Source organism: Podarcis pityusensis (genome assembly GCF_964106645.2).
Source record: "Podarcis pityusensis genome assembly, chromosome: 1".
Taxonomy (NCBI): domain Eukaryota; kingdom Metazoa; phylum Chordata; class Lepidosauria; order Squamata; family Lacertidae; genus Podarcis; species Podarcis pityusensis.
Window position 1 is genome coordinate 109,910,152 of NC_138028.1, and position 15,393 is coordinate 109,925,544.

The 15,393-nt window shown below is 43.4% G+C and overlaps 1 protein-coding gene across 2 annotated transcripts in view; it reads left to right on the forward strand.

Annotated features, from left to right (window-relative positions):
* The window catches only part of LOC308478964 (uncharacterized protein), a 425,355-nt gene that overhangs the window by 280,356 nt on the left and 129,606 nt on the right, over window positions 1-15,393 (forward strand). Inside the window, exon 3 of one of the 2 annotated variants that reach the window (XR_013987401.1) lies at window positions 12,185-12,483. The exons of the other annotated variant lie outside the window; for it this stretch is intronic. The gene's annotated coding sequence lies outside the window, so the exon portion shown is untranslated. Of the gene's footprint in view, window positions 1-12,184; window positions 12,484-15,393 lie in introns of those variants that run through there. 2 annotated transcript variants of the gene reach the window in all.

Below are 15,393 nucleotides of genomic sequence, written 5' to 3' on the forward strand. Positions count from 1 at the left end.
TTTGCTCAACATCTGGAATATATATATTCTCATTTTCTTGGAAATAATCCATCAATTTTAAAAGAAAATAAAGAAACAGTAGACTATATTTGACATAGTATCCTCAAATTTCTGTTTGTCTTGTTGACAAATATGGGCTAAGTTGCTGTGAGAAGGTGGCAATCCCTGCCTGAGCATCTCATGAGCACCTCAACATCCAGAAGAAACATGCAACTCATTTCATAGGAGACACATTAAGCCAAACACGTTTTACAGAATGGCATAGCCTGCTGGGAGAAGGAATATAACTATTCTCTAGAAAAGGTCCAATTCCCAGCATTCTATCCTGACCAATAAAGGGAACCTAATACCAGGCAATATGGACACTCAACTCAGTCCAGCAGAAGCCACATTCTAAAGCTGAGGAGGTGAACCTCTGGCCCCAACCAGCCTCAATTAGCATGGGTGATGCTCAGGGATTATAAGAGGTGTGTTGACTACATTATAGTCCTATAACATCTGAAGGGCCAAAGGTTAGCCACTGCTGTCGTAAAGGCAGCAAGAATATGTGACCTAAAGAACTTCTTCCATTACTTCTGAGATTGTCAGGGTAAGGATGTCAGGGCAAGGATGACCTGCCTCTAGGATTCCCATAGGCATGTGTTTGAGCCCTATGAGAACAGGATGCAGGACTAGCCGGGCCATTGGCCTTACCCAGCTGTAGTCTTCTTATGTTCTTAAGCTATTAAATCCCTGGGCATGGTCTGATAACATGTTGCACAGTTACCTTGCCAATTCTAAGTCTACATCACATCTGTGCCTAGATGGAAGACTGCTTGAGAGTTCTACGTATTATCCCTTAAAGTGAGATATAAATACATGTTAGCTCTTGGGATTTGTGTGCTGAAACCTGTATATAAAAAGCAAAGCAGCTGTGTTGGCCCATGAGGGGTAAACTCCACAGTTGGGCAATACCTTTATTTGGACCAACCAAACTGTCACAAAATAACAGCAAGCTTTCAAGAACTTTAGCAGGCAAAATGTTACGCTAAGCAGGGCAGGGATGAGGAAGAATGCTTTTTTAAAAATAAAAAAATACAAAATTAGGATGGATGTTGTAGCCATAAAGATTGGCTCCAAGATGGAGACTGCAGACTAAATAAGGCTCCACTACATACTATAGGTATTAGGGTACACACCTAAGATTATGGGACGAAGAAGCAATGACCTCTCCCTTTTAAAAAATATAAATTTGTACATTTTTCTGGTTAGTCTGTCAAAAAACATTATGAATGAGGTCACATCAGCACCATATTTTTAAAACACATGTTTTTCCCAAAGACTCTTGGGAACTGCAGTTTGTTATGGGTGCTGGAAATTATAATTCTGTGAGGGGTGAAGACAGTCCCTAGGATTTTTTTGGGGGGGGGGGAGTCTTGTGCTTTAAATGTATGGTGTGGATGTGACTTTTGGGCATGTTTAACCCTATATCAGTGGCACCAACTCCAGGGGGCCCTGGGGGCCCTAGCACCCACAAAGTTTTTGTTGTGGGTGCTCAGCCCCCCCATGCCACTCACCCCCCCACACACTGTGTGCCATCTCCCCTTTCCCCAGAACAGGACCACAGTCTGTAAGGAGGAGGTAAAAACCCTTCACACAGCTATTCCTGGGGACGTAGCTGCTATCGGTACCATTGACTTCACTCCTGGATTAAACAGCTGATTTGAGTGGGTCATTTCCATCAGTACTGCAGTGCAGAGGCAAAGAATTGAACCCTCTTCCCCATACACAACATTCTCAATCTCCCTGACGCTGTTTTTCCATTTAAAGAAAAACACCCAGATATATGAAACACAGTCCTGCATTTCATTTATTGCTTTGTTTGGAAACAAGTGCAGGGCAATACAGAGTTTACCTTCTGCCTTCAACTAGCACCCCAAGCCTGCTTCTTCAATTCATTCTTTCACCTCATCTCTGATTGACTTTTAAATGCATGCATACTATATGTCTACCTATCTATTTTGGGAATTCTGTATGAATTGGAGTGGTTGTTGAGGGAGTAAACTAATCCACGTGAATCAAATTAAAACCTTCACAGAGAATGGCAGCATAAACATTCTAAAAACATGCAACGTGTTTGCAAAGTAAGGGGGGAATCTTATCGCATTCTCACTCCCTCTCTCTTGCCCTAATGCCTCTTGTTAGTCATGGAGTTGATCAGTAAAGCATTTGAATGCAATTCTTGCCTTCAAATGCTGTCAAATATTCAAGTGTGAGATGTCACGTACTGTAGCAAATTTGCTGCAATGCCTAGGCACCAAAGGGTGAGTTAAGGATGGACTGTCAGCACTAAGGTCACGACCTGCTATGGAAGTAATGTACAGATCTAGAGCACTAATGAGGGAAACAATGACTTCCACAATAATGATGCACAATACTGAAAAACATCCCATGTATTCTTGGCTAGTTCTGCAAATGTCACGGGCCCTGAACGGGAATGGGAATTTCTTTGCCCTGACTGACTTCTCTTATAGCTTGTTTACATGCAGTTATATAGATGGTGTTTTGCTTTTCGCATGTCCTAAAGCAATATAGAAATGATGCATCAGAGAATCATAGAACGGTAGAGTTGGAAGGGACCCCAAAGGTCATCGAGTTGTGAACCGCCCTGAGATCTATGGATGAAGGGAGGTAGACAAATTTAATAAATGAATAAATAAAATGGTCCAATCCCATGTGATGCAGGGATCTCAACTAAAGCATACATATAGAATCATAGAGGATGATGGGAAACGTAGGAACCAACTTCTAGGGGCCAAGGTCCCTTCTGCCTCCACATAAAGTATTTGAGGGGGCTGGGGCCCCCAAAGTTGATGGGCATTGCCATTCAAATGGTGTGCACGTGCTGTGTCTTGTGATTGATTAGTTGGCACCTCTGATGGGAAACCTATGGCTTTCCGTTTGTTGCTGGACCATAGCTATACTCACAGGGCATGCAAGGGGCTCAGAAAAGAATGAATTGCACCGTCTCTTACTAGTTCTTCCTTCCTTGCAGTGTTGCATTGCTACCCTTGCTATGCTTAGACTGGGTCAGACTGCCGGTTATCCTTGTCCAGCAATCCAATGTAACATTCAAACACATTGTACAAATGTGCTACCACTGTGTCTCATCTGACCTCCTATGCCTAGAAAATCTGTTCTCCTGTCATGGACTGGCTGGATGCAGAGGAATGGTGGGAGGAACCAGCTGGGGAGCCACCAAGGCGAAAGGCTCAGAGCCGAGGGAGTGGTGGTGGGACAATGATGAGTAGTCACAGGGAAAAGGAGGAGAAGACGGGGAAGAGGTGGTGTCAGAAGCTGAAGGTGTAACAGGGTTTAGTGAGCCGCAAGAGTCTATGGCAGATGTTGTTGTTTAGTCATTTAGTCGTGTCTGACTCTTCGTGACCCCATGGGCCAGAGCACGCCAGGCACTCCTGTCTTCCACTGCCTCCCACAGTTTGGTCTGACTCATGTTTGTAGCTTCGAGAACACTCCAACCATCTCGTCCTCTTTCGTCCCCTTCTCCTTGTGCCCTCCATCTTTCCCAACATCAGGGTCTTTTCCAGGGAGTCTTCTCTTCTCATGAGGTGGCCAAAGTATTGGAGCCTCAGCTTCATGATCTGTCCTTCCAGTGACCACTCAGGGCTGATTTCCTTAAGAATGGATGCGTTTGATCTTCTTGCAGTCCATGGGACTCTCAAGAGTCTCCTCCAGCACCAGAATTCAAAAGCATCAATTCTTCTGTGATCAGCCTTCTTTATGGTCCAGCTCTCACTTCCCTACATCACTACTGGGAAAACCATGGCTTTAACTATACAGACCTTTGTTGGCAAGGTGATGTCTCTGCTTTTTAAGATGCTGTGGCAGATAGAAGACCATAATCAGGGAAGTTGAAGCAGGGGAGGAGGGAGGCCAAGAGGTAGCTGTGAGGAGGCAGGGACTTTTAGTCTGAGCAACTGTTTCATGGATGCAAGACCTGCTGGAAATGAGTTGCTGTGTTCATTAGGCCTGATACTCTGCCAGGTCTGGGCAGATTGTGTTTTTCTAATAAAGAGTTAACTCCAACTTGCATGGCGTGGTTTACTGCCAGCTTGCTTCTGACATCTCCCTGCAACAGTGGAACTCTTGGGGTGGTCACACATAGACACACACCACCAAACTGAGACCATTTGTTTTTATTTCCAGCTGAGCTTAGAACAGAATGAGGAGGGCAGTCCTGGAAAAAAAGCTAACAAAACTAATCAAATATCTTGCTTTCTTTAATAGATATTAGGTGGGGAAGTGGCACTAATTCAGTCTTTCTAAGTATACACATTCCAAATATAAATATCTCTTTGAACTTAACAGCAGACAAAACCCCAAAGGAATGAGCGATGCTGTTCTTTAATTTTATTTTGCATACCATATAAAATTCTAGAATCTCATCCCATGGGAGCTGAAACTGGGAAGAAAACACAGTATTTTATGTGAGATTGTGTGATTGGAGATCATAATGTTCCTTCAACTGGAGAGAGCTAAGATCTATATTGATATTACTTTAATACACAAATGAAGATTCATTACTAACATTTACTGCTTTCAGTATCATTTTTATATACCTTTTTATATTAAAAAAACACTAATCATCCTTCTCCTTCCATTACACATACTTTACCTTTTCTTCAGTTATTTATCCTAGCCCTTAAATTTCTTTTCTTAAACCACTCTATATAATAGACTTATAATGGATAAAATTTGGAAGAACAGAATTTAATGTGGAAGGAAATATATTTATTTACATCTGCTGGGGGCAGAACTTGCCCAAAGAGCCTGAAAATACATTTTACTGTTTCATAAACATCTAATGGAAAATAAATACTTCAAAACCTATCAATGCTCCCCACACACTGTCTAGTATTGCTCAGAAATCCAAGAATAAGAAAAAAGATGCACTATTTGTAAAATAAATGAATCCAAAAGATGATTTCCAGGCTAAGTTATCTGCTTGCTTACAGTGCTGGGAGAATTTTTATGATCAAGTTATAAATCCTTAAAAAGAGGAGGGGGTTGTAAAGGGAACTCTTATATACCTTTATCTAGAATGGCACAGCTGGGGGCTGCTATAATAATCCTTTTGCTTTCATGTGGCCATCTGGAGGCCTATTAAAAGTGGTCTGTAAAACAGACTCCCCAAGTGCGTTGAGTTTGCCAGTTTCCACGAAGTCACCAAAATAAGGGAGTTTGTCCTTCTTTCGGGTGAAGTGGCCCTCCACAGAGGGAGGAAAACTTGACCTCTAACCTTTTCCACTGCGAATATGTTGTGTATGGGTTGATTTTGATACATACGTTGTAATTGTGCAGAGAGCTACAGCTGGGTCTGTTCTGCACCTCAGGTTGTGTGATGAGACAGAAGAGGTTAGGAGATGCAGGGGTGGGCAGCACACTGTAACTTTAATGAAGCAGCATGCTTCAACAGGATAATAATATCCCTTTTTGGTTTGTGAGCAAAGCAACTATGAAATATTGAAACAATATTGCAAGCTTTAATGGGTTTTTTGCTCAAAATATTAAAAAAGAATTTCCCCTCTTTTCTTTTAAAAAATGCACGTGAACTGTTAAATAAAAATTAAGGGGAAAACATTATTGTGATTATTCAAATATACATTGCCTTTTTTGGAGGGGGGAGGCAAGATCCCTTGCTATCTTAATGAAATCCATTTGGCAAAGGACGTCGCTCAAAAATACACACAGAAAGTCAAACAAGAAACATCATTTGTCCATAACAGAATCCATCCAGTAGATTTTTCATTAAGCACCTCGCTCTGTAACGTTGCTTGCAACCTATTAAACCTGATATATCAAAACAAAAATTAAGTCGCTTTCTCAAACTGCACTGGAACTCAGATCTAAAGGACCAAATAAGACGCATTAATTGCTTTACTGCTTCACCGCAAAGCCACTCTTAAAATATAATTCCTTAATGAAGTCCGTTAATTTGTTCATGGCAGTACACAATCTGTTCAAAATGACACAGAATTGCACTCTGTTTTCTAACCCCTGCAGTTTCTTCTGTTAGTCACTCTGTCTTGTGTTGTTATCCCATGGATAGTAATTATTTTATAGTGGCTGTAATTAGGAGAGAATTAGGCTTGGTAAACAAAACCTGCCTTCTCCTGTTAATAGCTAAGGATAATAAATTTGGCACTGACATTCACTATATTTGGACAAGGCTTGGCCTACTTCCAGTTTTCCCAATAAGAACTTTTATTATATAATTATGCCTTGGAGGGTCTCATATTACAAGGTAATTTTTTTGTAAAGACACATATTGCATGGCTCCCAGCCAGAAAATGATATACTATAATATATGTCTCCAATAAATGTTTTAAACAAAAAATTTCTCTAAGCAATATTCTTCCGGACTCTGAAGCAGCACACTGTTCTTCAGCATATATTATTTACTGGGTTTTTCATAATGCAAATTATTTTCTTTTGCTCGTTCTGTTCAACATTATAGCAAGTGTCTTTTAAAAAGTTTGGGATTATTTATTCCTAGTAGGATTTCAGGGCCACCAATAACAGTGTTAGATTAAAAACAGCAAGCAGTGTACTGGGTCTTACCAACAGTCCATTACACGTGTGTTCCATTTCTGGTTGCACCTCAGCAAAATAAACTAAAATCCTGTCCCCTCTGCAGTATCCACCAAATCTGTCTCTGGTTCTGGTCACCAGTCCCTTCCTCACCCCATTTCCTCCCCTGCCCTTGCAAATACACCCAGCTCTATCACAAGAGGAAGCAAAACCATAACCAAAAAAAGGCGGAGGGTGGGGGAGATTTCTAAGCAGCTTGATTTGGATCTAAAAGAGACAAAGAAACAAAAGAAGAGATCAAAGTATAACTAATCTAGTTTGCCAAACAGAACTATTTAATTGGCAGGCTCCCTAACGACAGTATCCACAGAGTGTAGGGTGAAATGGGGAGAGGGACAAAGCTTCCTCTGCTGCCAAAGGAAAAGGAAATGAGAAGCAAGTAATAGAAGCTGGCTGTAGTAACAGTGGCCAGAGCACAGGTAGTGATGAGAGTCATGGGAGCCTGAGGAGCAGGGGTGGAGGAAGGGGGGCGGTGGGCGCGGTCCGACCCGGGTGTCACCTCTGAGGGGGGTGACAAAATGGCAGGCAGCACTCACTGCGAGGCCTGCAGCGCGCCCGAGCCATGCGTCTCTCCTGGGAGTGACGTGGTGGCTTGGGCACCAGCAGGCTCTGCACTGCCCCGAACGGTCCGCCCGCCACCTCCCTCTCAGCTGTAGGGCAGCTGAGTGAGAGGAGGCAGGCAGACTCCTTGGAGGCCCCATGGGGCGTCTTGCCCTGACTGGTCCCGCCCCCCGCATGGCTGGCCCCGCCCCTGGGCGCAGGGCATGCGCGCCACCCCAGGCTCCCGATCAGCTTGCTCTGCTGCTGCTGAGGAGAATGGGGCACTGCGGTGTGTTGTAGTGGTTACAGAGCTGAGTGCACCTGGGGGTATACAGGTTTTGGTTCTTACTGGGCCATGAAGCTGGGTGATTCTGGTCCAATGAACTTCTCACTGCCTAAACCACCTTATGTGGTTGTTGTGAGGAGAAAACGGAAGGAGGTCACCATCTGGAACACCTTGGGGAAAATGTGGGACACAAAATGTAATAAATAAATAAGCTAGTACTTGCAAAATGGGCTGACTCACCCCTTCATTTGCCAGTTAATTTTCAAGGCCCTTCAAGTGGTATCATTGTGGACTGCTTTGGAGACCCACAGCAGGTGGCTACGTTCGCTTGCAGGTTTGACCTGCTCCCCCCTCTCTATATGCATCCTCGGCATTCTTTTTTGTATTTGGTGGAATTAAATTCATTCTGAATGATGAATGTGGCACAGCTATGGAAAAGAGGAAGTGATATGCCCCATTTGAGGATATATGCCAACAGCAGCTTCTACCTACTCAAGCATTGAGCAGGCGCCGTCAGGAGCTCCACAGAGCTAGGCTGAGGGACTCCCTTGTCTCATCCAGTATGGTGAATCCCCCACTTGCATTGCATTTCCTTTACATTTAAATTAACAGGGTGTAATAATGTAATGACCATGGAATTTGGTAGAAGATGAACTGCAGTGGAACGAAAGCAAAGCTGCATGTGATGAATAGAGGGCAGAAAGGAAAGTGAGGCCTTTGACCACCCCTAGCCAGAACAAAATATAAACAGCCTCACCACCACCATTTCCCTGCATGTCTTGTCTTTTTAGTTGGTAAGCCTGATGTCTGGGCTTCTTTTTCTGACTCTCTCTGCCTCTGCCCCCCCCCCCCTCAAAAGAATGATTTGAGTCTCTGAGACCTGTTTGAAAAATAGGATAAAAATAGTGTTAACAACAACCAAAAGTGCAGTGAGGAGATTGTGATTTTTTTAAAAGTATATAAAAACATAATTACACAGTGAGGGTGCATATACAAGCCACCTTGGCCACATCTCATTGGAAGGAAACCAAACCAAAAGGCACAGTAGCTGGGTGATATCTTGTCTTCTTAAAGCCCTAAACAGTGGCCCTTCCACTGAAAACCCCCAACTGCAAGGAAGTGGCAAATATAAATGCCCCCCTCCATATTTGTTGATTTCCTGCTAAACTCTTTAACTTACCAAAGAGTTATTGAGTTCCTTTTATTCTCCAGTTAAAGCTGCAGTTTTGTTGACATATAGTAAACTAAGGCAGTCTCTTTATTTTCTATTTACTGCATGAATTAAAAATACCCCTTTGTTCCATTTGCGGACCACATCATACAATGCATCATTCCCTCCCCACCTCCCAACTCGCTTTTCATTTTATAATATACCTTTTATGTAAAATAAAACTTAGGAAAGAAATGCTCAAATTCCTTTTCAAACCGTAAGCTAAACAGAAAAGGATTTTTTTTCCCCCGATGGAAAGATTTGCAAAGGGAAGCGACTTAATGGCTCAGAAACAGAGAGACCCAGTTATGAGGAAGGGAAGTACAAAAAGTAGCAATGACGGATTAAATTCTGAAATGTCGTGAGAAGTGTAAATGGAAGAGAAATGCAATGACTATAACGGTGCCCTGGCTGGTGCGAGCAGGTAGGGCTCTGGATGCAAAAGCGGCTCTGTCTTGGTTTTTTCTGCCCAAGATTTACGTTTTCAGCAGTGCAGGGGGGGGGGGATCAGGGAGAGGAACGGGAATATCTCTGAGGCAATCAGAAACCCCAGTAGGACTGCTTGAGTGGGATGAGGTGCAGGAATGAATCATAGAATCATAGAATCATAGAGTTGGAAGAGATGCCTTTGTGTCTCCTCCCTCCCTCATGACTTACTTCTCAGTTCTAAAGTGTAAAGTATATAACCTCATGTTCATTCTCAAAACTATCATGGAATAATTGGCTTAGGGAACTGAAAGGGATACCACCCAGGGCTCTATTGTCTGCAAGGGGATGCCACAATACTCTTGGGTACTAAGCTGGTCACCACACTGGAAAATGCATGGGCCAGGCATTGTACAGAAGTGACTAAGCACTGCAGTGATTAACTAAATAAACTAAATAAACTCTAAGCAGTCTACAATTATTATAGCATGTCTGGAAAATTATTGAAAAAAGAAAAAGGCGTTGGGTGTTTCCCCCCTCCAAGACTTATTTTGATGCTAAAGACCTCAGGTCCACTTCAGTATTGATGTAACTCACTTGAATTATATGAAGAATTAATTTGGCCATATTACCTTCTCCTCAGGGTTTGTGAGGAGGAAAATCCCCTAGAGGTATTGACTTAGTTTATCATCATCATTAGACTGTAGAAATGCTTTATTAGGTCATCTAATCCATTTCCTCCCCTAAACAGCTAATGTAGGTTCGGCCCCTAACAGTATAATCTACTCTGCTTTGTCTAGACCATTCTTTTTATGGCTTAATATAATGATGCTAACACCACTTTTCCTGGCAAACTATTCCACATGCTATTAGGAGTTTGTTTTCCCTTGTTGTTCAGCTCAAATTATTTTATAGTTAATTTAAATCTCATTACTTTTACCTTGGCACAGATACTGTACAATGCTTTCACAAAGCCTGCTTGAGTCGTTGAGTCATTTTATTTGAGCGTGGTGTCTCTCAAACCAAATATACTTACATAGCACACCGTCTATCCTTTGTTCACCGAGTAAACGACAAATAGCTTATTCCCAATTTGTAGCTATCAAAAGGGCCACTTTGAGAAATTTAAGTGGTGGCTCCCAGGCACCTACAGGGGCCTTGGGTTGTATCTTTCTTTCAGGCCTGCCCCCCAAGCCTTTTGTTCCATATAATTTTTGAGAATGAACCTGATGCTGTTATTTACTTGCTACTTCAGAACTTTTACTTCCCACAATGTCTTTTAGTGGCACTCCAACAGGGACATTTGTAAATAAATAAATAAATAAATAAATAATAAAAAATTGAGGTTCTATTGGACTACTGTTATATGCTTCTGATGCCCACCACTATCGACATTACTAGGTACCTATGCCAGGGGCCCTGAAGTGAAGGACATGGCAGGAGTTGATAATGCAGGTGAGCTGTGCACAGGTGAGCTGCAAGCAAGCTACTGGCCAGCTCTGTGGAGGCTCCTTTTATTGACACAATATGCAAACCCAGGCAGATATATTTTGGGATGTGACCTTTACACATCTTCCAGTCCCAAGATCGTGGGGTGGCACAAAGTTATTTTGGCACCTGTTTCCACCGCATCATTTTCCCCTGTATGAAGAAGGAGACAAAGGTCTCAGACAAAGGTCACAGGCAGGACACCACAGACTACTGAGACCACAAAAGGTTAGACAAAGGGCACAATGTTCAGACAGCTGTGGCTTTGTCTGTGAGGGGGAGTGTGCCCCGCACCCCAAGGTCACGCGTGCAGGCAGGCTGAGGCTGCCTGCGGGTGGGGTGTGTGCTTCAGACCCAGCGATCATTCCTACAAGGCCCGTCAGAGGACACTTTGCCAATAGATCCCTTAAACCTGGAGCTGGCTATGTGACAAATCACAGCCAACTCTCCCAATGACCACTTTCTTCATGGGAGTCATGAACTGCAGCTATAATGCTGGCTGATAGTGAATTCCAGCTCTCACTGTAGCTTTCCGTTCCTGTTGTGTGCAGAGGCAACCATGTGCTACCAGACTGGTAAGGAGATAGCACTGCATATACCATCAGTACGATACCATCAGTGCTAATAAAACTATACATTATTAAATCCTGTAAGTGGCTACCTACCACTACTGCTTCCGCTGGTGAACACTTCATCTCCTTGGAATAACGATTCCTTTCCTTTACTCCTTCCACAATGAATCATATTCCACTGGCACCTTCCTGCCAGTAAGGTTTAGTTCTGTATAAGTAGCCTAAGAGATGGCACAGCCCAGAAATAAGGCAAAGGCAAAACTATTCAGATTGCCTCCCTCCTTGTTGTCCTTCCACCAGCAGGGGAAGACTTTTTTGTTTCAACAGGGAGCTGACTGCTTTTAATGAAGGGCTGCTGCTGTGTTGTTTTTAATTATTGTCCCCCCCCCCATGTTTTAATGGTTCTCATTTTTACCTGTAAATAGTCTTGAGTTTCGGCAGGGAAAAAGGCGGTGTATAAATCAAAATAATGATCATGATCATGATAATATTAATAATAATAATAGTCAGAGCAACCTGAGCAATGCCGGCGATGCAATTGGTCCTAGATAATTCTGGGCAAAGCAGGTACCAACTGCCGCTGTTGTGTGTGCATATTTGTTTATATTAAAAAAAGGTGACGTGTGTCAAGATCTGTCTTGAGCCTTCAGTAACACAGTTTCTCTAGTGCCAAGGCTTGTGCCCGTTCTTTTTTGCATGCATTATTTTAGCACACATGGAGAAAAGCAAAGGGAACAGCAGGGAGCTAGAGCTCCTTTCATCTTGGCTTTTTTTTTTTTTTGAAAAGCTATAAAGCAAAGTGATGGGCCCAAAGACTAACACACCCCAAAAAGTACCTTCAACTACATATCTGAAGAATAAGAAGCATTTTAAATCCTACTTGTATAGGGAGATATCTCAGTAAGAAACGAGAACTTTCATGAGCTTTGACTGTCATGTGAAAGTTGCCATTTGTGGGGAGATGTGAAAGGTTTTGCCAAAAAAGAAATGTGCCTCCTACTCTTTTGACCACAGTGCCTGGAGACAGATAGTCAGGTCATGGATCCACAGCAGTGACCAGAGGAGAAATGACTGCTGGGAGGTGCTCAGGGAGAAGAAACGCCATGGTGCATCTGTAACAGCAAAACTGGACACCTTCATCTGCCCCAGCTGCAATAAAACATGTCTCTCCCCTATTGGTCTCTACAGCCTTAGCAGACACTTTAACTCTCCAATGGCTTGTCTTTACCCCGCATGGCACACTCTTCCATGGTCTCTTGAGACAGACTGATGCCGACTCTTTTGAGCATTTCCCCCCATACATGTTTGCAGACATTTTTGCTGACTATTGCTGCTGCTCCTCTGCTATTTTTTTAAACTTGAGTGTCTTCACTGTGTGATCCTCCCATCCAATCAAGAATCACATATGATGACAGCATAGTATCCTTTAGCCAATCAGATTTCCCTATGTGGTGAGTATCAGTAGAGGCACATGAAACCCTTCTTTTGCCCTCACTTTGAAAGGGGATGGGAAAGGGGAATGCAGACAACTGGACCAACACTGTGTCCTGCTGTGTTGTGCTAGCAGTTTCATTGCCTGCCAGTGCTCCATAGCAAGACCTGATGCAGCATTAGACACACATGGTTATACAAAGCGGGCGGGGGTGGACTGGGATGGAGTTGTGGATTGACATTCGGATTCATATCTGAAAATACATTCATTACAAGTAAAGCTATGCACAGGGACAGCATCTGCATTCAGGTGTTCAACAGCACTGCTTTACTTTCAACAGGATGTACATTTGGATGTGTATCCTAATTAATCAACTAAGGACATAAAAAGTGTCCTCCTAGGTCAGGCCAAAGGCCTATCTAATTCAGCATCCTGATCAACCGGATGCCTATGGAAAGCTCACAAGCAGGACCTGAGGGCAACAACATTTTCCCCACTTGCAATTCCTAGCCAACAAGTCTCCAAAAGCATACTGTCTCCAACAGTGGAGGTAATACACAGTCATCAGGACTGGCTGCTATTGATAGCCTTATCCTCCATGAACATAATGGAATCTAAGCAATGTAGAATCAGCCCTATTGCCACATCAAGGGCAATGCTTCCTCTTTCTCCTGAAGTTCTCTCTCTCTCTCTCTCTCTCTCTCTCTCTCTCTCTCTCCCTCTCTCTCTCCCTCTCTCTCCCTCCCTCCCTCCCTCTCCCCACCCCCCCAGTTTCACACCCTCTTCACAAGGGTTCAGAAAATCACCCCAGGGAAGGGACACAGTCATGAGGAACAGAAATGCTGAGAAAACACACTGTTGATTTCAGCTCAGCAGTAAAGAAAACTCTGTGATAAAGATGGATTAAAGTCATTCACAAGTCTTTTCTCCTGAGCCTGAAGAGGAGATGAAGACTCCAGCTGTATATTGAGACTTGGAGGTGCTTGGAAAGCAGTGAGACTTTTTGCAGCTTTCTGAGACTCAGCACAACCCTCACTACCCATTCTCCAGCCCAGACCTGAAGAATATGGCAGGGATGGCTCACACACCCACTTGAGCATGGTATGGCACCAAACAAGATCCTTTCCCTCCTTATGCAGGGGCATTGTGTCGAGCATAAATTCTAGCTGCTTACGAAGACAATGGAGTGTGCCTCCAGGGGTGAAGTCAAACCGCTGGAGAATCACAGTGCCTGCTGTGGCTGCAGATACCAGGAACCCTTAATTGCTGTCTCCTGCATTGTTTTTGCTGCATTAGCAGCACCAAAATGACCTCTTCAGGGCGTAAGCCTGGGCAGTGTGTATGAAGGTCCTGGGCTGTCTAGATGACAAGACCCCCTTCTCAGCCTCACTGATGATGTCAAAGGAAAGCAGAGCAGTACATGTGGCACCAGTTTGGATGCAGGAGTTGCCAGAAGGAGGCGTACAAGACGCCATCCAGTCCTCTTAGGGACTGCACTCCAGATTTGTGTAGGGTTTACTCTATAGGCATTCTTCTCCTGAAGATGTCCCACAAGGCAGCAGAGGTTTAAGATCAGAGTTTTCCTTCCCCTGGATGGGCTACCTTCCCAGGTAGATGAGCCTCATCTACCCCTCACTTCCTTCTACAGCATGTGCAGTAACCATCTTCTTGACTGTTGGACCCACTATTACTCTTGTCTGCTCAATCCTGACCCCGTCTTCGCATGAAGGGGAAATCTGTAATGCACCGAGGCTTGGAGACCCATAGGCTACCCTCGCCTAGTTTAGCCAGCCAGTTGAAGCCGTGGCTGCTGTTGCAGGCTAACAGCTTCTAAGAGCCACAGGTGACAGCAAAGTGCAGAGTGGGGACCAAAAGTTGGATGAACTACCCCAGAAGGAGCATGGTGTGTCTCCCACCAAAGGTGCTACACCTCCCGTAACACTTCATACACCCCATAGAACATTCATGATCACCTTTTCTAAATATTAACTTGGTTCCAGTCAATCTGTCTGAGAATGTGATTCAGTGGACTACTGTTCTTTAGTTTACATATTTGAATCCTTCTACAGGGCCTTTTTACTGGTCTAGATAGGCCTGAATTGTAATGTCAAAGGGGAAGTTTGTAACAAAACTTTAAGGCTGGTCCCCAATGGCAATATAGCAGAAAACTAAAAGAGGTTGAAGCAAGAATTGTATAGACAAGAGTGAAGGTCCCTAATGACAGGAAGGTTAATAAAAGGGGGGAAATGGCTTGTATGAATGCCAGTTTCTGTCCATATCTTAGCCTGGTACTTAAGGGGAATGTTTTCACTTAGATACTTTTGGTCCTCTTGCTGACATGAGGGAGATGCTGTTAATAACAGAGATTGTCCCTGATGGTGGCAGGTCTAATTACAGGATAAAACACAAAAAGGTAGAATGAAGTAACGGGTTTGTGGGTTTCTTTTTTCCCCTGGATGTCAGTTTATTACCAATCTGACATTATAACTTTAAGGGTCAGTTCTCTGCAGTCCCTGCATTACCAAAACAAAAAGAAAAGCAGAACACACAAAGAGGCAAAAGGGGGGTGGGAAGGAAGCAATCTTTGTTAGTTTCCTCTTCAAAATATTTCTTTTATTAATAGTGGCTTATAAAACAGGACTCCTTGTAAAAGGCGCCTAAAATATGTGTGTGGCATATGCACACGTCACTTATTTAATTCATCTCTTTAAAGAGAGCTTGGATTTGCTGAGAAATAAGCCACTGAAATAAACAAGAATCCAAAACCTTGGCAAATATTTGCAGCTTTTCT